The sequence below is a fragment of the Caretta caretta genome, chromosome 6 (assembly GCF_965140235.1).
Source record: "Caretta caretta isolate rCarCar2 chromosome 6, rCarCar1.hap1, whole genome shotgun sequence".
Taxonomy (NCBI): Eukaryota; Metazoa; Chordata; order Testudines; family Cheloniidae; genus Caretta; species Caretta caretta.
The window spans coordinates 109,505,371-109,529,435 of record NC_134211.1 but is presented as its reverse complement, the minus strand read 5'-3'; the positions used below and the strand labels follow the sequence as shown (position 1 = coordinate 109,529,435).

General features: G+C 42.0%; 1 protein-coding gene across 2 annotated transcripts in view; it reads right to left on the bottom strand.

The window, feature by feature from the left end:
• PPP2R5C (protein phosphatase 2 regulatory subunit B'gamma) overlaps positions 1 to 24,065 on the bottom strand; it is a 374,584-nt gene that overhangs the window by 339,200 nt on the left and 11,319 nt on the right. Inside the window, exon 1 of one of the 2 annotated variants that reach the window (XM_048853965.2) lies at positions 252 to 340. The exons of the other annotated variant lie outside the window; for it this stretch is intronic. The gene's annotated coding sequence lies outside the window, so the exon portion shown is untranslated. Of the gene's footprint in view, positions 1 to 251; positions 341 to 24,065 lie in introns of those variants that run through there. 2 annotated transcript variants of the gene reach the window in all.

Here is a 24,065-nt window from a genome sequence, read left to right as displayed (position 1 = left end):
CATATCTGGCTTTAACCCTTTCATTAGTATTAAATTCACCACTAGTCAGAAGCTGACAGGAGCGATAGCCTGCACAAGTATTCCGTCCTACGCCTGTGGTACTTAGGTTGTACTACTTGGGTTTCTGAACTAGAAAGAGCTCAATGCTCCTTGGAGCTGTCTCCATTTGGCACTTGGACATGAAGTCCCCTAGAACATAGAGGTCTTTCTGTGAAAGAGGAGACAGCCCTGATTTCTTTTCCTTTACTCACCATCTCAGAAGTACCTCAGCCTCTTCTTTGCTGCACTTATTCATGTACAGTTTTTCTTTTCCTCTTATCTATTTTCCGTGTAATGGTTTCTGGTGGGGGGCGGGGAGGGGAGAAAGGGAGGAGAGAAATTGTTCTTTGGCAAGCCATATTCTACAGAACACAGCACATCTTGAATACTTGGCAGCTCTTCAAACTTCCTCAAGAGGCTGTTAAAGGGCCTCAAGAAGGGGTAAGGCATTATCAGCTCATTTTTAGCATGCCAGAGTATATTCCTTTACACATCTAGCAACATGATGTGTTGCATCACAGTCCACCTCAAGAACCCAAAGGAGATCATGAGACAGTGCCTAAGGAATATCTGATGTCATCTATGCTACAAGACTGTGTAGCTGATAAATGAGCAGCTGTGCAATTTAGCCATAAACATGTACAAAAGTAAAGACAGAAGTTAAACATTATGTTATCTGCCAATCATCCATTGTTCAGAGGGAATATCCCGAGTAGATGACTGTGGTGGGGTGTCTTAAAAATATATGCATAACTGCTGGAAGTGGGCCCTTTGACACCATTTGGGATTAAACTATTGGCAGCAGAGACTTGCGTACTTGGAGTATGATGTGGCTCTGTTTCACAGCTTCCAGCCACAAGGGAAAGAGATATTATATAATGGGAAATTCAGTCCGTTAATAGAATCCAGAGCACTGGAGAAAGTTTTCTTTCAGCTTTATTTATTTATTTATTTATTTATTTTGTAATGCAGGCTTAAGGGCAACATAATGCATCATCTAAATTGGAAGCAACATGACATCAAGATAAGCTGGGGGATCAGTTGATGAAAATTGCCTTATGTTAGCAAGATCCCTTGTACTCCCATTGAAATAACTCACTGTACTTGAGTATGAGAGAAGGTAAAACCCAACTGGATCCCAGGTTAGGCTTCTTTTACTTATTTAGTAGCCTATACACAGTGGTTCCCTTATTCTAACAGAAATGTTTTTCAAGCAATTTGCTATCTGGAAATAGTCTTGCCACGCTAATCTTCCAACCCTTGTGCTTTTTCAATGTTTGCCAAGAAGCTGAGACATAGAACAGATTATGATTTCAAACTGATGCCTATGGTGCATGAGATGACACTTTTCTTTCTGTCTTGTCATAGCTCCCCTGTGGGATTGTAAATGTGTGTTGTGGACATTTCCCTTGTATCCTGCGTCTCCCTCTCATTTTCTGTGTCAGACTGGATTCACCTTCATAAGTCCCTTGGGGTCTAAGCAAGGTATAAAGATATTTAAGGGAAAGGAGAGAGAACTACATATAGGTGTTCCTGGCTGGGTAATGTCATTTCCCCCTGATATTAAATATAGTATATGAAATAGGCTAATATTAAGATTCAGGAGCTGATGGCTAGGCTGTGGGGACCCATTTATCAAGGTATTTGCTTCTATTGATTTTTTTTTGTGAGGTGCTAATCCCAGGGGCCAAATTCTATCTCTAGTTGAGCATAAGCATGGATCTCAGAAGTGGAGCAAGTGATGCAATTCTGAGCTTGACCAAACAAACAAACAAACGACTATTCCTGAGATGTGCAGGCTATGGTGCTGTACCATGACAATGCCAGAAAATGGAATGGGTCTCTGAGAAAGTGGGTGGGGTATTCTGAAGCCAGGAGTGAATTACATATTGCTACCTGGGAAAGGTGCTTATAGAGACTATTCATTGCAGAAAATTTAATTTTGGCCATAACTTGCCTAAGTGAGCCATTAATAGGTATTGCCAAAACAGCTTGCTGTGACAGTGAGTGTATTACATTCATATATACTGCGGTGTTGCTTCACATCACTTCCTGGCTTACTGAGTAAATGGGAATTTAACTTTTGAAGTAAGCTCCCAATCCACCACAAATATCCTCTGCAGCTCATTAGAAAGGAATAAGTGTCATTTTGTGCTATGTCTGATATGTGTGGCAAGCAGCCCCATGACAGTCATCCCACCTCTGAAACTGTATTTGGTCATCCTTTTTGGTCAGGTTCTGACAAGCCTCCCCAATAAGAGAAGGCCTGAAGCACAAGTGTTGTAAAGGGCACAAGGAGAATGAGATACACATGCTCACAGGAAAGGACAATGAGACGCAACATGCTGTTACAGCCCGGCGCTATCAAAAGTAACTTAATGGATCCAAGCACATTGGTGGTTGTGAATTACTTCTGGCCATGAGGACTGCAGGCAGGAGCACTGAGATAAAATTCATTTCTTTGCAGATAAGGGCATGTTCCGGGGTGGAGACGGTCATTGTGGGGAATACTAGACAGTTTGCATGACCAGATGGGCAGCAGGTTTTCAATGGGCAACAGGTTTAAAACAAATAAAAGGAAGTTCTTCTTCACACAGCACACAGTCAACCTGTGGAACTCCTTGCCTGAGGAGGTTGTGAATGCTAGGACTATAACAGGGTTTAAAAGAGAACTAGATTAATTCATGGAGGTTAAGTCCATTAATGTCTATTAGCCAGGATGGGTAAGGAATGGTGTCCCTAGCCTCTGTTTGTCAGAGGGTGGAGATGGATGGCAGGAGAGAGATCACTTGATCGTTACCTGTTAAGTTCACTCCCTCTGGGGCACCTGGCATTAGCCACTGTCAGTAGACACGATACTGGGCTGGATGGACCTTTGGTCTGACCCATTATGGCCGTTCTTATGTTCAAATGTGCAGACACTGCTCACATCCTGGAACATGCCGCTTTTGCCCTCTTACATATGTATCTCCTTTTGGGGAGGGAACATCTGGCCACATGACTTTTTTTTTTTCTTTAGAAAGTGGATTAGGTACTCATCCTATTCCTGAGTGTTACATGATGAACTCCTCTGGTATTAATGACTGCATCTGAAGAAGCAAATCTCTGACACACGCTGTTTCCAATTTGGATCAAATGGCACGTGCATTTTGGAAAGGGGGCCTTATTGAAAGACTGACATTTGATGCAGTAGTTACTTTCATGGCTAGTGACTAATGTTTGCAGTAAAATCCAGTGCAAATGGCTAAGATACAGTTTAAACCCGTCTTTGGTATCCAGTGAGGAAAAACTGTGAAAAGAGAAAGCTACACAAAAAGAAGGATGGCTTAGTCAATAGGGAAACCAAGGAATTTAATCATGATAGGCCATATTCATCCTATTTGCTTCAAGGGAGTTACTCCAAGATTGAATTTGGCCCAGTTGATGTATTTGTATCACCTGTTGTTAAAGTAATTTCCTTGGAAAACTCTATGAATGTTAGTGTACATAAAATATCAGTACCTCAGAGAATGAGCTCTAGTGGACAAGATAAACTGATGGTACTAATGAAAGCAAAATCAAGTCTGTGAAATCAAAAGAGATTTTTGTAGCAGTCAGACAGAAAAAAATCCCGTTTTGAGCTCTTGTTCTTTTACACTGATGCACAAAAATAACAAACACCACCAAACCCGCCTCCCTCCCCCCGACACAAACCAAAGCCCGTAACAACAAAGCCCCCTTCCTGATGGTCAGCCAAAAATGAAAAAAAGTGAACAAAGACGACCTCTAAAGGAAAACAGCAGCCATGGGAACATATGCAGTGAGTTAAGGACACAGTGGCAGCTACGCTGACAGAAGAAAGACGATTCTAAAGTATAAGTCAAAGCCCTAATATAATGGTAATGTAGCTCTTCTTCCCATGAATTACTTTTGGTATTTTAGTTTATTCTTTATTAAAGTTCTGTTAAAACACACTTCCAAACCTTTTACAATCTGGATTGTCTTTTTGCAACCACAGCCCTGCCCAATGGCCACTGTCAGAAACTCTTTCCATACTTTGCCCAAATCGTGCAGATTCATGGCAGTCTACTGCACCTGAAGAGAGAGATGCTTGAGCAGGGAGAACCATGCATTCCACCCACCTTGTCAGAACTGGGCCTAGTCCCACAGAAACTGGTAATGGGTACACTGAAAAAGTTTGTTCCACTACCTATGATCAAGTCTCGTGCCATTCTTGACTGTTCCAAGTCAGCAAGGTAAGCCTTGGCTGACTGTTGACAAGAGGACGCCCTGAAACAGTCCATAGTAGGCCTACTGAAAGAACAAACCAGGGGGCCTGACTTTGAGAGATACTATTTACTCACAACTCCTTTTGAAATTATTGGGAGCTGTGGCTGCTCAACAACTCTGAAAGTCAGGCCCTACATTCACTGCCAATCATCTTGCTGAATACGATGTAGACCCAAACCTCTCTTTCCCAGATGAAGTTAGCGAGAATGATTCCCCCAACACCTGGCCTCTGCCTATATTCTTGGCACTGCCTGCTTTAGGTTTAGTCCAAGTTGGCACGGATGCAGTGCCGGATGCATTGATGGATGACCCCTGTGTGATATATATATTTATTTATTTAAAGATGGTCTCTAAAATAAAAATTGTAGAGTAGGCCCTTTCAGTACTGAATAAAAATGTACAAAAAGCCCTGAAATGTTCTGAGACCGTTACCATTCTTTTTCAATAAGCTGATGTCTGTAAATGCATAAATTTGATGATAATGTCCAGGGGCTGACTAGAGCAGACTAGCTGCTATGTTAAAAGAAATATTGAAATCCACCAATTTATGCAACAGTTAAATACAAAATACCCTCCCCCCCACCACCTTCCCACACTAGATTTCTGAGATTGGCTGCAAGAAAGCTATATTAAATGCAAAATGACATTAGTTAGCCTTTCAGAGCTTACTGATATAACTCTGGAAGGGCATTTAATTTCTTATTGCAATAAAAGTTGTATACAAAATTCTTAAATTTTAATCAAGAAACTTGGAAAATTACTTTGTTATTCATTTACGTAGAGTATGTAGATGATTGGACCTGTTTTATTTAGAAGTCAATATTTATTAACTAAACTACCATGAAATAATGCAGTGAGTCAATTATTGGGGGGAAGGGATAGCTCAGTGGTTTGAGCATTGGCCTGCTAAACCCAGGGTTGTGAGTTCAATCCTTGAGGGGGCCATTTAGGGATCTGGGGCAAAAATTGGGAATTGGTCCTGCTCTGAGCAGGGGGTTGGACTAGATGACCTCCTGAGGTCCCTTCCAACCCTGATATTCTATGATTCTAAGTGTCAAGTACATGGGGACTAAGGACTTCTGGATCCTACTCTTGGATACAGGTCAGTTGGTCTACATTAAATCTTAGAAAATTGTTTCCTGTTGGTGAGAGATTTGATCTGGTAATAGTTTGAGCACAGAGCTGGAAGCCCAGAATTCTTGAGTTTCAGTCCTGTCTGGTTCTGCTACTGGTTTAGGTTGTTACATTTTGAAATTGGGTAAACTGAGGCACAGAAAGCTTAACTCTATAAAATACATGCATCACAGTGATGTCCTCAGAACTAATTCATATTTGTATAGTGTTTAGAGGTTCTCAGACATAAGGTGCCATGTAAATGAAAAAAAGTTTTATATTACTTATTACTGTTCTAAATGACGATGTAAAATTTTTTTTAGTAACCATGATCTTGCAGTCTGCAATATTAATTGTCAATAGCCACCTGTCTTTATCTCTCTCTCTATCTATATAGATATATACACACACACATTTTAGCTGATGAAATTTATTCAAGAAAAATGACCATAGATTAAATAAAATGAATTTATAATTTTTACAGTAGGAGTTAGTAGTGTGGTTCTACACTTTTAAGAACACTGCTGCCTTTTGGTTAAGCTTTTCAGTGCTGTCTAGCTATAGTCTACAAAAGATGTTGTTTTGCATATAATTATAATACTTATTAAAGGTTTAGTACTGATGACCACTTCCTTTGTAAGATAAAAGCTTCCATTAATTTATAAACTATTATTCAGATTTTTTGCAGAAGCCATTCATCTCCTAATTTCAGCTTAGTGCATAATGAGAGGTTTCAGAGGAACAGCCGTGTTAGTCTGTATTCGCAAAAAGAAAAGGAGTACTTGTGGCACCTTAGAGACTAACCAATTTATTTGAGCATGAGCTTTCGTGAGCCACAGCTCACTTCATCAGATGTGTACCATGGAAACTGCAGCAGACTTTATATACACACAGAGAATATGAAACAATACCTCCTCCCACCCCACTGTCCTGCTGGTAATAGCTTATCTAAAGTGATCAGCAGGTGGGCCATTTCCAGCACAAATCCAGGTTTTCTCACCCTCCACCCCCCCCACACAAATTCACTCTCCTGCTGGTGCTAGCCCATCCAAAGTGACAACTCTTTACATAATCAAGTCGGGCTATTTCCTGCATAGATCCAGGTTTTCTCACATCCCCCCCACCCCCATACACACACAAACTCACTCTCCTGCTGGTAATAGCTCATCTAAACTGACCACTCTCCAAGTTTAAATCCAAGTTAAACCCCCCCCCCCCAGATATTCTGGTTTAACTTGGATTTAAACTTGGAGAGTGGTCAGTTTAGATGAGCTATTACCAGCAGGAGAGTGAGTTTGTGTGTGTATGGGGGTGGGGGGGAAGTGAGAAAACCTGGATCTATGCAGGAAATAGCCCGACTTGATTATGTAAAGAGTTGTCACTTTGGATGGGCTAGCACCAGCAGGAGAGTGAATTTGTGTGGGGGGGGTGGAGGGTGAGAAAACCTGGATTTGTGCTGGAAATGGCCCACCTGCTGATCACTTTAGATAAGCTATTACCAGCAGGACAGTGGGGTGGGAGGAGGTATTGTTTCATATTCTCTGTGTGTATATAAAGTCTGCTGCAGTTTCCACGGTACACATCTGATGAAGTGAGCTGTAGCTCACGAAAGCTCATGCTCAAATAAATTGGTTAGTCTCTAAGGTGCCACAAGTACTCCTTTTCTTTTTGCATAATGAGAGTGCTCACAAGTGTGTGAATGCCCATCTTTCCCATATCTAAAAGAGAGAAACAATGCAGACACTTCTGTAGTGATCAAGAAAGAACAGCACTGAGCTTTGAAATTTCCCGGTTATTGCAGCAGAACAAGATGCAATGTGAGCGTACCTAAATCTAAAAGAAAACATTCTGAGTAGTATCAAAGGGCTAAATAAATGGGACTACTAGTGGGGCAGGATATTACTCTGCATGAGTAAGGCTTGCAGAATCTGCCCAAAATAATCAGGTTCCAGTAATTATTGTTATAGCAATTTCCTATGACTCTCCATCAGCGGAGTGCTCTTTCGCTGAATTTGCTATATTCTCCATTGCAACGCTCAATGTAATCGCCACATTGTAAGATGTTGTGTGATTTCAGTGGGACTACTGATGGGGCACAGCAACGTTCAATGTAAGTAAGGACAGCAGAATCTGGCTTCATGATAGGGAAGATAAGTCACAACACATTACCACCTCAAGTGAGAGTCTCACAGTTGGAAATATAACAAAGTTAAAGAAAGAGCAGAGCCATTACTGGGTTTGTCTTCGTCGTTTAAAACAACTTTTATTTTTTTTTAAACCTCAGGGGAAGTAACGTGTGAGTTATCCTGAGGTAAAAACACAGTGAAGACAAGACACTGCAGTTTTACCACAAGGTCAGCTCTATACATGAGCATGGGTGGCAGACTCTGCCCCTGCATCAGAATAAGAGAGGTTCAATTTTATTCTCTATTATGCAGGTTTTTATATCCCGCTCATCACCATTGTATCCGAGCATCTTCCAGTAGTGTATTAAGCCATGTGACTACACATCTGTCACATGTTGTTTGTTCTCTTATCCTCTTCCAAGAGGGAGAAGTGGGTGCAGTGGATTGTCTTGTTCTGAAAGTGTGTGTCTTATATTATTATTAAAAAAACAAACAAAAAAAACCCTCACCACATAGCAACAGGCACTTATCTTAGAGAAGGCAAGGTCAAAGAAATGTGCCTGGCACACGGAGCAGACAGTGGTGAAGTTTGTGATAGTCATTATTTCCTGGGGGAGTTTATTCCAGAGTCTCAGACCACCCCGGAAGAGAGTTCTGTCTTCCACACATGAGCTTCACACTTATTATTGAGAGTTCCATTGTGTCAGAGAATTAGAGCTGACTGTGGTCTTCATCCCAGAGCTTTAGATCAGTGGTTCTCAGCCAGGGGTATGTGTACCCCTGGAAGTATACAGGGGGGACATCAACTCATCACTTGACATTTGCCAAGTTTTACAACAGGCTACATAAATAGCACTAGCAAAGTCAGTACAAACTAAAATTTCATACAGATAAAATGAGAAAATAAGCAATTTTTCAGCAATAGTGGGCTGTGACACTTTTTTTGTATTTTTATGTCTGGTTTTGTAAGGAAGTAGTTTTTAAGTGAGGTGAAAATTGGGGGTATGCAAGACAAACCTGGCTCCTGAAAGGGGTACAGTAGTCTGGAAAGGCTGAGAATCACTGCATTAGATGATCTTTTAGATGTCCTGGACCCAGGCCATCCAGCATTTTGAAGAGAAGGACTGAGACCTTGAACTCTATTTGACAGTCTATGGGAAGCCAGTCGAGAGAGAGAGATAGAGAGAGGGAGGACAGCGCTGCAGCATTCTGTACTGATTAGAATTTCCTCAGCACTGAAGGCTTCATACCCAGGTATGTCACATTTTTCTTCTTGTCTGGATTACAGGTGACAAAGGCATGAATAACTGAGGCCCATAGGCGCGAACTCCGTGGGCTCTGGGGCTGGAGCACCCACGGGGAAAAAAGTAGTGGATGCTGAGTACCCCTGGTAGGCCCCACCAATCAGCTCCTCCCTCTTCCCCCAGCGCCTCACACCTGCTGCTGATCAGTTGTTCAGTGGCAGGCAGGAGGCAATGGAGGTGGGAGGAGCGGGGGCAGGAAGATGCAAAGTGAGGGTGAAGCGGGCTTGAGGATGGAGGCAGAATGGGACAGGAAGAAGTGAGCTGGGAGCGGAGCAGGGATGGAAAGAGGCGGAGTGGGGGTAAGAAGGGGTGGACTGGGGGTGGGGCACTGTGCTGAGGGGCCTGTGCTCAGGTCAGATCTTTGTTCACCAGGATGGAATGGAGTTTCCTAGCCCAGCGGAGATGGTAGAAAGCATTCCTTTCAGATGCTGCTATGTGAGAATTCAATATCAGCAAGGAATCCTAGACTATAGACTGAATTGACCAGTTGTGGGTTTGTATCTACAGCCAACAGAGACTGCACGGTGGCTGCAAGCTCTTCAAAATACCTTACTCTGACTAGCATCACCTCTGTCTTGCTCAGATTCAGCCAGCTGTTCATCCAGGAACGGATCTCATCCAAGCACGGGGCCATCATGGTAGTAATGATGTGGCTGTATGTGGTGAAGGTTAGGTAGAGCATATTGCTGGTTCTTGAGTCCATGTTGTCTGACCAGTTCACTCAGCCATTGTATGTAGATGCTGAAAAGGACCAGAGAGGGAATTGATCCTTGTGGAACTATATAAACCAGAGGTCTAGTGATGGAGGTGCAGTTTCTCATCACTGTTGTCCCGGAAGGATTCAAACCACTTGAGCATATGAGGTTCAGAGACTAGATAACATTTTCTTTTCACTGCCATGCTAAAATAAATCCTTCGGCCTGATTCTCTTTTCAAGACTTTAACTCCACTGAAGCAAATGGAACTATACAAATGTTATCTCTTGATTTACACCTGTGTAAGTAAGATGAGAATCAGCCTGTTAACCTTTTACAGAAGTATGATGTTATGCTATTCCTGTGAAGCATCATATGCTGGCAGTGCATCAGACAAGAATCATGTTTTATAAGTCGTTATTTCAGCTCAACTTATACTAAAACCATCAGCTACATCCCATTTAGTTCCTTTATTATTGGAAGCATCATATCCAGGACCTGCTTTCTACTCTCTTAGAGATGGTAAAATGAATTGAATGTGATTTTTTTTTTTCAGTGCCAAGGGATCTCTTCTGCTCCATTGAAATCAATGGGAATCTTGCCACAGACTTCAGTAGGAACAGAAGCAGGCCCAACCAACTGCCAAGCATTTTCGCTTTCCCTGAAAGGAGAGTGAGGAAGGCAAGAGCTAGGGCATGTCTACACTTAAAACACTGCATTGATGCGGCTGTAGCACTTCAGTGAAGATGGTACCTATGCTGATGGGAGGAATTCTCCTGTCGGTGTAGGTAATCCACCTCCCAAAGAGGCAGTAGCTAGGTCGATGGGAGAAGTCTCCTGTTGACCCAGCACTGTCTACACCTGGGGAAAGGTACATTTAACTGCCTCACTCAGCGGTGTGGATTTTTCACACCCTTGAGCAACGTAATTATTCCGACCCTATTTCCCAGTGTAGACTAGGTCTTAAAGTGCAACGATCTACAACGAATTAACAGGCCCTCATTGCATGTATTCAAATGTGCCTTTACAGACAATTAAATGCTGGAAGTGTGGTGTACTGGCACATCTACTGATGTACTCTAGCTGTATCCAGAAATGTATATCTGTAGTAAATGATACAGAAAATCTGACACTATTAAATCACTTCATTCATTCTTGCATAGTGTATTCTAGTCAGTGGTTGAAACAACTGAGGTTGGTCTGATATGAGCAGTTCTTGTTAAGTAAACATAGAATATATATATGGAAAATATTTATGCATTGTTTTATCTAAGATATTTTCTTGCCTATTACTGTTCTCATGAAATTTTACCAAGGCCTCGTGTTTGCTCTCTGCACAGGGCTGAATTTCACCAATTCACACATGATCGTAATTTGAAAATCCCCAAGATACTGGGCCAGATTCTGCCCATTGCCCCAGTGTTGGTTGGATTGACACATGCTTGCTCTGCTTGAGCTAGCATGCTAAAAATAGCAATGCGACTGCAGAGGCAAGGGCGGCCTCTCATATTCAATCCCATCCAACCCCCTGGGTGCCTGCTCGGGTGGCTAGCCCAAGCGGCTGCTCACGCCATTGCAGGCACACTGCTATTTTTAGTGTGCTAGCTCCCAGAGAGCTAGCGTGTCTGTCTGTGCTGGGAAGCACGCTCCCAGCTTCTGTGTAGATATTCTCTTAGACCAAACTCTGGCTGTGCCTTTATCCAACAAACAGATCCTGATCCATCTTCTTCACTGGAAGAGCTTTTTGAGAAATAACAATCATGCAGTGAGAGAGAGAGAGAGTCAGAAATTCAGGCTATATTCTGTTCTACTCACTGACCTTTTTAAAATCAAGATTGGATGTTTTTCTAAAAGATCCTCAAAATCAAATACGAATTATTATGGGGACGTTCTCTGGCCTGTTCCATGCAGGAAGCCAGACTAGAAGAACACAGTGGTCCCTTGGAATCTCTGAATCTCAGTTATCTTCATGCAACTTGACTGCCGACCCTGAACCTGCATGGGTGTAACCCAAAGCAAAATCTCGCTATTTATGTGCAAAATATTTCCATAGCTGGTATTTTTACAAGCTGTTTACTGTTGCCGCTGGTATTTATAAGACATTTTCACATTGATTCTAACAGGCAAATAAAGATTTCACCCTCTCCTCCCCTGTAAGGCAGAGAGCTGGCCATCAGCATGAGTTGCAAAGGTCATCAAAATGTTTTCCTAGTTGTTTGCACCATGGAATAAGCTTACAAAATACAGATTTCACAATACTACTTTACCAGAATTTCCAATGGAAATCATCTGAGCTGCATATTCAGTTATAACTGAGGCTACAGAAGGGCTTTCTAATCAAAATTGCTGAAGCTGTTCTAATCCTGGTCCATTTTAAACTCATCTATTATAACATTACAAAGGAAAATAAAATGGTTAGTAACCTCCCATCTAAACCATTGGCAAAGAAATGGAGACAGCTTAGAAAGTCTACACTACATGAATAATCAATAAAAGCAAAGTGACTTGAACAGGCACAGAACATCAATCCTGACTTGCTAGAACAATTAGTTAAAACCATTTCTTGGGAATCATTAAAAAGGAAACTGTACCCTCTGCTCAATCCAGCAATTTAAAAGTTCTGAGGGTGAGAAGCACTTACTCCCATGAATAAACTGTGAAATGTATCTTTAAAATAAAATTTTTAATTAGAACTGGCAGTTCTGAACCTGCTGTTGGCAGAGACCATCCTGCTGAAAAGGACCCCAATGCAATAGACTGTAAAGCATGTCTCCATCCTGCTTTGGTACTTAACAATCCTAAAAAAACAATCAGCATTTAAAATTGAACATTGTATTACATATTAGACATTACAGCTCTTTTCCCTAGTGGCTAAAGTAGGATGGAGGTTTTGTCATCTCTCTCAATGGGCTCTATATTCAGCTGGTGTCATAAATGATGTCACTTTGTTTAATAAATAAAAAACATTGGCCACCTGTGATAATAGTCAGCAATCCTGCGTGACAGTTTTAGTCCATCCTGCAACCCTTTGTTGCCATGAGTACTCCTTACTCACCCAGGTCCTGATTCAGGTAATCACTTAAGCACGTGGCTGGGTTACATTGGCTTTGATGAGACTTAAGCACGTACTTAAAATTAAGCATGGGCTTAAAAGCTGTCCTGATTAGGGTCATCCTGAACTGGGGCTGCTGTGTCAATAGGAATGCTAATATGAGTAAGGACTTCTCATGCCAATAGGGTTTTCTAGGATTAGACCCTTTATTTTCAAACTGGGACTGTAAACTCAGAGATAAGAAATTATTCTAACCCTGTGAGATTTCACTTTCACTTAAACTGAGCAGAATAGGTGATTTTGTTTAACATTCCTGGGGGAGGAAAAGTTTATGTTTAAGGAATAGAAAGGGTAGGTGAATGGAAGTACAAAATGTCCCTTGTGACTTGTCTCTGCTTAATCTTCCAAGAAGAATTATCCAATCTCCTCTGCTTTCCTGCTGTGATTGATGGGCCTTTGTGGTTTCTGCACTCTTCCTCCTTTTAATTCTGCTCTGGCTGTTTTATCATTTAGCAGAGTCCATTTTTTTCCTATAGCCCAAACACAGAAACCCTTGTCGCTGACCTCCTCAACCATGTACTCAGCGTGGGCATGAGTCACAATAGAAATTAGAAATGTTAGCTCTTTCTAATTTGGCCTTCTCGACGGGGAGCAGGGGATTCTGATACTTCCAGACTTGTTTACTGGAAGTCTTGTCAGTTACAATAACCCAGTTTAGCTCAGAACTCTTCAAACTGACCTGTGATTCCCAGCATGCTCCTTGCAGTCTAATTGAGGAATTGCATTTTCTGTCAGCCGCATGGGCTGGTGGCGAAAACAAGTATGTGAGGAACAACAGGGACAAGTTAAAAATGAGTAGAAAGTAAAATTGCTTGTTTGACCAAGAGAAAGGAGGAGGCAGATAGGGAAACAGGCTGGTTAGAAACCCATTGCTGCCACTGTTGGACATATATTCCATGCTAGATATGCTCTGCTCCCTGTCCTGAGGTTAAATACACTGGGGAAGGAGAGGAGGCAAGCAAACAAGAATCTTTAGTCATTTAAGGTTGCAGGGAAAAGTTAAGAGCAGCAAAAGAATTGATTGGTGATAAGAGCTTCTACAAATATATTGGGGGGCGGGAAAGGAGTGTCAGGGAAAAGAAAAGTTCATTTATAAATTAGGAGTGGTCTGAAACTCGCAGTGAGGGCGTATGTGGCTTTGTAAAGGTTTGAGTATTGCCCTGTGCATGTCTGCCTGCTAGGAGCAGTGCTAGGAGTCTTGTTCTTTCTCTCTCTGGTGTTCTCCTTAGTCTGAAGGACAAGTCCCCCAGACTGAAAGCACATTTTGCTCTTGGTGGATGGAAAAAATAAATTATATCTTTAAAAAAACTGGCTGCAAAGATAGGATTGCACAAAGAAAGAACGAAAGTTAAGCTTCCAGGGCCCTGATCATGCAATGGACTGCCCACAGAGCCCTTGTTGCAAATAAGCCTATTTTGGTATAGGCATCCATATTTCAAAATCAGCACAGTATTATGTTAAATGGATTCTGAACTGGCTGACTGACCTCAAAACATTATTGTCAATGGAGACTCCACGTTGAATGTGGGTGTTTCTAGTGGGGTTCCGCAGGGACTGGTACTAAACCTGGCCGTATGCAACATTTTCATCAATGGTCTGGAAATAAATAGAAAATCACTGCTGATAAAATTGGAGGATGACACACAGATTGGTGGAGGGATTAATAATGAGGACAGGGCAGTCATATAGAATGATCTGGATCGCTTGGTAAATTGGGCCCATTCAAACAAAGTGCATTTCAGCACAGCCAAATGCAAGGTCATACATCTAGGAATGATGAATGCTGGCCATAGCTACAGAATGGGGGACTGTGTCCTGGAAAACAGAGACGCTGAAAAGGATTTAAGGGTTGTAGTGGGCAAGCGAATGAACATAGATTCCAAGGCCAGAAAGGACCACTTTGCTCATCTGGTCTGACCTCCTGTATAACACAGACTATAGAACTTCCCCCAAAATAATTCCCACTAGGAAAAACTTCCAATCTTGATTTTAAAATGGTCATTGATGGAGAATCTACCACGACTCTTGGTAAACTGTTCCAGTGGTTAATTACTCTCACTCTTAAAAATGTATGCCTTATTTCCAGTCTGAATTGGTTTAGTTTCAACTTCAGCCATGGAATGGTGCTACCTCATGTTACATGGAACATGAGCTCCCAGTGCAATGCTGAGGCAAAGAGGACTAAGGTGACCCTTGGCTGTATCAACAGAGGAGTAGGGACATGATTTTACCTGTGTATATGGCACTTGTAAGATTGATACTGGAATACCACATCCAGTTCTGGTGTCCACATTTTAAAAAGGATGTTGAAAAATTGGAGATAATGCAGAAAAGTTCTCCTAAAATGGTACAAGGGCTGGTGGAAATGCTGCAGAGTAAGAAATGTAAAGTGCTCAGTCTGTGTAGCTTATCAAAAGGAAGATGGATTACAGTATACAAGTACCTTAAAGGGGGAAAATACTGGGTACCAAAGGGCTCTTTATCTTAGCAGAGAGACATAACACAAGCCAGGGGCTGGAAGCTGAAGCCAGAAAAATTCAAATGAGAAATGAAGCACACGTTTTTAATAGTGAGGATTATTAAATATTGGAACAAGCTACCCACAGAAATGATGGATGCTCTCTCTCGATGTCTTCAAATCAAGACTGGAGGTTTTTCTGGAAGATATGCTTTAGCCAAATGCAAGTTATTGGGCTCAATCCAGTGGTAACTGTGTGAAATTTAACCGACTAAACGATTTAGTGGTCCCTTATGGCCTTAATCTCTCTGAATCTATGAAATGGTTGTAAACATCTAGGGATAAATCCTTCTCATCTTGTGCCTCAATGGAGTCTCACCAATGTCAAGGTAGGAATAGAGAATAAGAGGACTATGAACAATAAGCAACTAGGGTTTAGAATGGTATGAATCTTGCCAAATAAACCTGATTTAAAAAACACAGAATTAGGATTCAATCCTATAGATACTTCCATAAAGGGAACTCCCCCTGACGTCAATATGAAAGTGTTCGGATACTAAGATAATGAGTATGGTATATGAACAGATAGACAAATAGGTCAGCCAATAGACTGTATGTAAGAGCAGGCCTGTAGTGGATAAAGAGAATGTTGTAGATGTAATATATTTGGATTTGACTAAAGTATTTGATACTGGCTCATGAAGTCTTGAAAAATTAACTTAAATTGTTTTGGATAGGAATGCCATCATGTGGGCTGAAAACTGGCCGAAGAGAAGGGTAATGATAAATTGCAATGTTTCAAAGTTGGAGGAGATGGCTTGTGGGTATGGCAGGGACTGTCATTAGGTCTGGTTCTATTTAATGTCTTGATTAAGAGGACGTAAACAGCACAAGAGTAAAATCTGCTGATGATACTAACCCAAGAGGAGATGCAAGCAACAGATAAATAACACAAAGTGAGTGAAACATGGGTACAAAATATATGGTTTAGCATGAAACAATGCAAGCATCTAAAAAAAGATAATCTGAAATGTATAAACTTATTAGGAGGGGGGAAATAGGGACAGCAGTGGACAGCAAATTAGATATGAGTTTGCAATGTGATATGGGCTGTATATGTAAAGACATCATCTCACAGAGCAGGGAGAAAATAGTCCACCTGAAAGATTCTGGTAATGTTGCATTCAGTTGCGGGCTCAGTATTACCAAAAAGTTATTGACAAACTGGAGAGAGTTTGGACAATTGCAACAAAAATGATCCATGGGATTGGAAAAACTGTTTTAGAAAGAAAGATTAAGGCTCTGATCCAGCAAAGTACTTACGACCGTGCTTAACTTTAAGCACATGAATAGTCCCATTGACTCCCTTTGTAACCCCGTTAGCTGTCTCTACCAGGTGGCTTCAGTGGTGCTACTGATGTGCTCAAAATTAAGCATGTGTTTATGTGCATTGCTAGATTGGAGGCTAAATGAGCCCAATTTGACTTGGGGGAGTAGGGTAAAAGTTGACAAGTATAAGAAAAAAACGGTGTAAATTAGTTTCACTGAAGTCGGGAGCTACCCTGATTTACATTAGCTGTAGATCTGCCCCTTAGCATGGAGCAGAATTAAATAAAGACTTGATCCTGCAGTCACTTATTGCACTGGAGTGGTGGGGCTGTAGGACTAAGCCATGTTGTGGTGTATTTCTGAAACTGAGAGGCATTAGACTGTTGTAGGATAATCTTTCAAGGGGGACTCCTATTGCTGGGACTTTTCAGACAGGACAAAACACCATAAAACATACCTTAGGAAACAATACCGTATTGTTAGATTGGAGGGTGTAAGAGTTCTTTTCCATCTCTAAGTTCTGTGATTTTACTGAGCTGTAATTGCAACTCCATAATTTAAGGTTGGAGGAACCATTCCATTCTAAGCTCTTATTTGCATTATAACTATTTGTAAAAATATTATTTTGTGACTTTGAATTTCTCATGTTTATTTTTGATGCAAAGGAAAATCAATAAAAGTGTTTTTAAATAATAAGGCTGGGAAATACAGAAAGGATGATAAAATGTTTTTTACTGTAATGGGCACACCTGTTCCAGCTACCTTTTTGTTGTTTGGGTAGATCAGGGCGAAAAAGCAATTGACTCTATAAGAAAGGATTTTTCAAAGGAGTTGAAGGGAGGTCAGTGCCCAAATCCAATTAAGAGCCAGTGGGAGTTGGGCACTCCATTCCTTAGGTTCTTTTGAAAATCCTAGCCTAAAAGGATAAATAAAATTGGTTTGATAGCAAGAAGAATCAATCTGTTATGGAAAGAGTCAAGAACACCTTATTTTAAGAATGAAAACAGAGAGTCTGATGGGTTTATTGTACAGTATTGATAAAGGTGATCATATAAAGCTGATAAAGAAATTACTGGAGTTTGATCTGACTCAAAGTGTTGAGTGTATTTTGAAGCTATATTATAATTCAAAGCGATGTTTCTTACAATATAATAATGCCCTGAATTATTACGTCACACCTTTTTAACTATTATTTATTTATTTAGTATTTCACACTGTCTAAAAGAGCATTCGCTACTGCATTTTTTTCTTTCATTAAGTTAGTAATAAAAAGTAACTATTAACTCTGGCAGCATTTTAGTCGGGAATTTTTCAGTGGCCCTGCTCTGGGTGTGGCTGGCAGGTATCCCTGCAGAAGCTAGTAAAGCAACTGGACAGGGTATAAGGTAAATGAGAAGGAAAGGGCAACTGAGTGGTGATTATGGTGAAACTTCTGTTTTGTAAGCTTTGATTAATCAAACCTCTGAGGTGCTGGAAAGTTAAATTTCCCCCCTGAAGATGAACGTCGGCACATAGGGGCCAAATTCTCTTGCTACATCCTCATTCATCCCTTTTGTCTTGTTTTGTATCGTTCTGCTTCACCCTTTCCATCTTCATGACCCTGGTCTTTCCATCCCGGATATTCTGTGTCTGTACTCTAGCTCGGTGATTAACTCGCCATCCCATGCTATGCTCAGTTCCTTCATTCAGCACTCACTCCCATGTTTTGTTTGACAGAGCAGCTACAAAAGATTGCACATACATGTACATTTTTTACACCTCCATCACAGAACAAAAACTACCACAATAGAGGCCAGAATGTGGGCCCATGGTGAGAATGCTCCTGGAGAGCTTTCAATGGCATGATTATGAGTCCTTCCTTTTCAGCTCTTTGTACAGAAGCAAGCCCTGAGCAATGGTCTCAATCCGAGAAGGACAGAAAATGGAATTCTGTTCTATGGGAAATTCTGACATATTTGAAATGTTTTTCATTCCAAATCAGAACAAAACGCTGAAGTTTCTCAATTTCCCACAAAATGCAAATTTTGAAAAATTAAGCTTAAGAATGATCAGAATGTTCTGTTTTGATAATGCCCAATTGTTTTGTTTTGATAATGATGAAATGTTGTAATATAATATGTATTTAATATTGAATGTAGCGTACAAATCTAATAAAATAGTATATGAAAGTCAAAACAAAATGAAATCAAAACTGAACGAGAAAGTTGCAGTGAATTGTTTTGACTTTGTTCCCTTGAAAATTGTTAAAATCCACACATTCCCACGAAACGCTTTGATGAAGATGAAACTGCATTTTCTGACAGACAGCTGAAGATGTCTGCACTAACTCTAGCCTTGCTGCAGTGCCTGACAGCATTTGGAAGAACTCCATATATCCCTGTGAAAGACCAAGGTAAATGGGCACCACACCAGCACCATTCTTGGAGATACGTTTGTGTTTCCCCAGAACAACAATGTAGTGTCCCAAAATGCAGGTCTGTGAACAGAGGGTATGTCCACACTGCAACCCCTTCCCCACCAGCTCCAGCAACTCGAAGAGCCCAAGTCGGGCTCATGCTATGGGGCTAACAGTTGCACTGTAAACAGTCCTCTTCAGGCTGGAGCTCAGGCTCTTCAACCCAGTGAGGGGGGGTGGGTCTCAGAGCCAGGGCTCCAGTCCAAGTGGGAACATCCACACTGCTATTTTTAGCCCTACAGCATGAGCCCCAAAAGCCCAAATCTTTTGAACTGGGCTCTCAGACTCACTGCCATAGGCCTTTTATTTGCAGTGCAGATGTACCTTCAAATACCAGCACATCTTGGACAATTCATGCGTATAATGTGCAATCATTGGCAAACACTTCATTATAAACAAAGTTATTTCAAAATGTTCAGTAGCATTCCAAGGAGTTAGTTCTGAGTATATGCCAGCATGGCAATGGATACAGTAAGCAAATATTATAATCCACTTAGTTTAGGGTAAATATGTGGCTAAAAATATGTGAGATCAATCTATATCTTTGTACATTTCTATTATGAGAATCAGAGAGCAGACAGCTGAGATACAAAGATTAGAGGATGATTTTGCTCTTCTCTTATCGGGTAGGCTAGATAGGCTAGCAGCCAATAAAACTAAAACCCTCACTGGAAATGAATGAGGGCCTGTAGGTGTAGGAATCTGCTGTTTGTACAACTGCACAAGTTCTGCTAATGACTGATGAATATAGGCCAAGTATTCATGTAGATCTGCAAAATTTTGTTGCAATATGTGGGGCTGAGTGCAAGCTCCTTGGCTCTTCTAAATCAGATATCTTATGGGAAGTAAGGAATCCTCATTCTTCCTTTCATGCTCACATCTGTCATATCATGTTTTTTTCCAGATTTAACGCACACGTAATCCTAAAATAATGCAAAGCCTGGAAAGTTGGGGGGGGGGTGGGGTGGTCAGCTGTAGATTCAGAATTCTTAGTCTGTGTACCTGGCAGATGCAGGAAGAATCATGAAAAGTTGGGGACCACCCACAAGTTTCAGAGACGGAGTGCTCTGGTTCCAGATGCAATACCTTAACTTTTCACTCCCAGTTTGAGTTCATTTCCTCCTCCTGCATCTGTTCATCATTGGGCCCAAGGGACGTAAAGATCTGTCCCTCACAATTAGAAACAAGTGGATTATTCTTTTTGGAGGATATGCCCATTGTTTACTCTACCACATGGACAAACTCATAAAAAGCCACTGAGATTACTGGATGTAGGGCTGCAGGACCACAGGGATGTAGAAGCCATGAGGTTGTATAAAATATGACGTTCAGTGAAGGACTGGCAGTTATATATACTGCCAAAGTGGCTGGATCAAGTATCAGCACATTGTGGGGACTGAACCTCAGTCATTTCAGAAAATTCTTCTGTCTTGGAAGGAACGGGGTCTGGCACCGTGCACCTCCTCCCTTTCTGCTTAACCCCAAGTTACTGCACTACTTATGTCTTTGATTAGTGATTGGAGACTCCTCTTTCCCAGGCAGCGGAGCTACCCTTGGGAGGTGAGTGAGGAGCTTCACTGATAGACATGGTGCATGTACTTTAATGGTACTGAGAAGTATCCAACTATGTGCCTCTCTTTCTCTAGGTTAGCTTGTCATTGTGTTCTTGCTTATTTGTACTTTATATTGTCACTTCACCCAGCAAACCCTGATGTTCTTCCATTCCCTTTCAGGAGAAGAAATGGGCCTGTGCACACAGAGACACACCTAATCCATAGCAACGGTGCTGCATATCTCTGTGTTTCCAGACCACTGCCAATTCTGATTGTAAATCCCAGGAAAGCAACCAATAATGACAGGAGCTCAGTTGCTCTTTCTGAGTCACATGCAGCCTAACTTCTCCATGCGAACACAGACCAGACTGCCATTTCATATTTAGAAATTATATTTTTCAACAAGCTTTGGTTTCCCTGAGCAAGCACAGTTTAACCCAGTGAGTTGGGCTTTGAAGAGGAATCTGTGACCCCCCTCCTCCATCACACATCTGGCACATGAGCATAGTTACATCACATTTCAAGACAGATGGATCTCCCACCCAGCGTGAGTTCAGTATCTGATCTCTGTACCTTGGTATTTATTCATGTGATAAGTCTGTTTCTGATTATTTTTTTCTCTCTGCTGCATAGTTTAAGGGCAAGACTGTGGTTTGGCCGATGCACCCATGCAAGGGAGTAAGGGTGCCTGAAAAAACTAATCAGAACCAGACTAATCATATGAATGAATAACAAGGGACAGAGAATACACACCATCTATACGATCAGATACTATGCTCACACTGGGTGGTAGATCCATTTGTCTGGAAATGTGATGCCACTCTGCTCATGTGCCACATATGTGACGTGTGTCACAGATTCCTCTCTCTAGTCTGACTCACTGGGTAAAACTCTCCTGTGTGAATTGCATATCATAGCATTTCTGTGATATGCAATTCTCCTGGGTGGAGGACTGCATATTAGAGCATGGGGGGGAAGATCTTCTCCATCAGGGGTGTAGATAGAACATAACATAAGAACGGCCATACTGGGTCAGACCAAAGATCCAGCCAGTCCCGTATCCTGTCTGCTGACAGTGGCTAATGCCAGGTGCCCCAGAGGGAGTGAACCTAACAGGTAATGATCAAGTGATCTCTCTCCTGCCATCCATCTCCACCCTCTGACAAACAGAGGCTAGGGACACCATTCCTTACCCATCCTGGCTAATAGACATTAATGGACTTAACCTCCATGAATTTATCTAGTTCTCTTTTAAACGCTGTTATAGTCCTAGCCTTCACAACCTCCTCAGGCGAGGAGTTCCACAGGTTGACTGTATGCTGTGTGAAGAAGAACTTCCTTTTATTTGTTTTAAATCTGCTGCCTATTAATTTCATTTGGTGGCCCCTACTTCTTATATTATGGGAGCAAGCAAATAGGCAGAATGAGTGGCGCTTTTACTTGCCTCCTCACCACCTATGCTGATCCAGCATGGAGAAAAATAATCTGCTCCTGGTGGTTCAGACCTGTAGAGTATTACTTTCCCCTTTGAGCAAGAGGAGCTAATTGTGACTCTTAGAATTAGAATTTCCTCCCTATTCTGCTCCTGGGACAGTGCAGCTATGCACCAGCCCACTGATCAAGGCAATTTGTAAAGTGACAATCTTGTCCGATGCAATTCACCCTGGTTTGGGTACTTACGATGGCCTTTTGGTGCTATTTTCTGAGAGCTACAGCAGGGGATACAAATGGCTCTTATTGTAAAGTCCAACTGCAGTTTAACTATGGATGCAGCTAACCAGTCACTGGTGTGGAAGTGGGCCTACGTCAGCTCCAAAGACACAACCTCAGACTCTTAGTGTAAGAAATTTCATTGAATTTTTTTGTGTAATTGTGACTGTGCGAATGGATTAGGCAGAGCCTGTCAAACTTTCATATTCGTTTACTGTGACTAGTTTTCATTTACCACAGTATTAATGCTGAGGAGATGGAGAGTGGGTTGACACATTTTAATAGAATCATAAAACCATAGGGTTAGAAGGGACCATAAGAGTCATCTTCTGACCCTCTGCCAAGATGCAGGATTTGTTGTCTAAACCATCCAAGGCAGATGGCTATTTAGCCTCTTTTTTTAAAAACCTCCAGTGAAGGAGCTTCCACAACCTCCCTAGGCAGTCTGTTCCATTGTCCCCTACTTCTTCTTAGAGTTAGGAAGTTTTTCCTGAGATTTAATCTACATCTGCTATGCTGTAGTTTAAACCCATTACCTCTTGTCCTGCCCTCTGTGGCCAGAGAGAACAGCTTTTCTCCATCTTTTTCATGGCAGCTTTTCAAATATTTGAAGACCGCTATCAGGTCCTTCCCCCTCACCCTTAATCTCCTTTCTTCCAAAATAAACATACCCAGTTCCTTCAGCCTTTGCTCATATGGCCTCCATCCCTTTGATAATCTTTGTCACTTGCTTCTGGATCCTTTCCAGTTTCTTTACATCCTTTCTGTACATTGGTGGATGTATAGAAAATTGGACACAGTGCTCCAGCTGAGGCCTAGTAGAGCGGTACCTCCTGTGACTTGCATGCTTTGCCTCTGTTAATGCAATCTAAAGTTGCATTTGTGTTGTTTTTTTTTTTGTAACAGCATCGCATTGCTTGATGAGGCTGTGATCCACCACAACTCCCAGAGCTTTCTCAGCAGTGCTGCTGCCAAGCTAGTTATCCCCCATTCTGTATTTGTGCATTTGGTTGTTCTTCCTTAAGTGGAGCACTTTACATTTGTCTTTGTTGAATTTCATTTTGTTGTCTATAGCCCAGTTCTCCAATTTATCAAGATCCCTTTGAATTTTAGCTCTATCCTCCAAAGTGTTTGCAACTCCCCCAACTTTGTGTCATCTGCAAATTTGATCAGTGTGCTCTCTATTCTGGCATCCAGGTCATTAATATAGATGTTAAATAACACTGGACCCAAAACAGGTTCCTGTGGAACCCCATTCGAGACCTCCTTCCATGCTGACATCATTCTATTAAGAGTTACTCATTGTTTGCGGCTTAACCAATTATGTATCCATTTAATGGTACTTCGGCCAAGCCCACATTTCTCCATTTTACTTATCAGAATATCATAAGGGACTGTGCATGGGCGTAATTTGGGGAGTGCAGGGAGGGCATTGCCCTCTCCCCCCAACAGAGATGAGGCATGGGGGGGGGGTGGCAGGCAGAGTCACATGCCACTCCCCCTCTCCCCAATTTTTGCGAGTGCTGAACTGCCCTGCAAGGCTTGCTCTGCTCGTTGGCCTTCTGGGGAGGGGAAGGGAGAGGGGGGCCTCTGTCCTTCCCATGCTGCGCCCCACCCCTGCACTGGTGCTGGGCCCCTGTTCCTGGCAGCCGGATCCAGGCAGGGAGTGGGATGGATCAGCTGCTCCAGGTTGCTACCTCTGCAGCTGGAGGCTGCCTGCTGGGTCATAGTGTCCACCTGTTTTCTGTGAGTGCCCATGGGAGGGGGCAGAGCAAGGGGGGTGGGGGTGGGGAGACGGGAGGAAGACACAGTGGGGAAGGGGGATGGGCTAGGGCTGGGTGAAGAGAAGGGGATGGGAACAGTGGGGAGGGGAAGGGGATATGGAAATGTGTGTGTGGGATG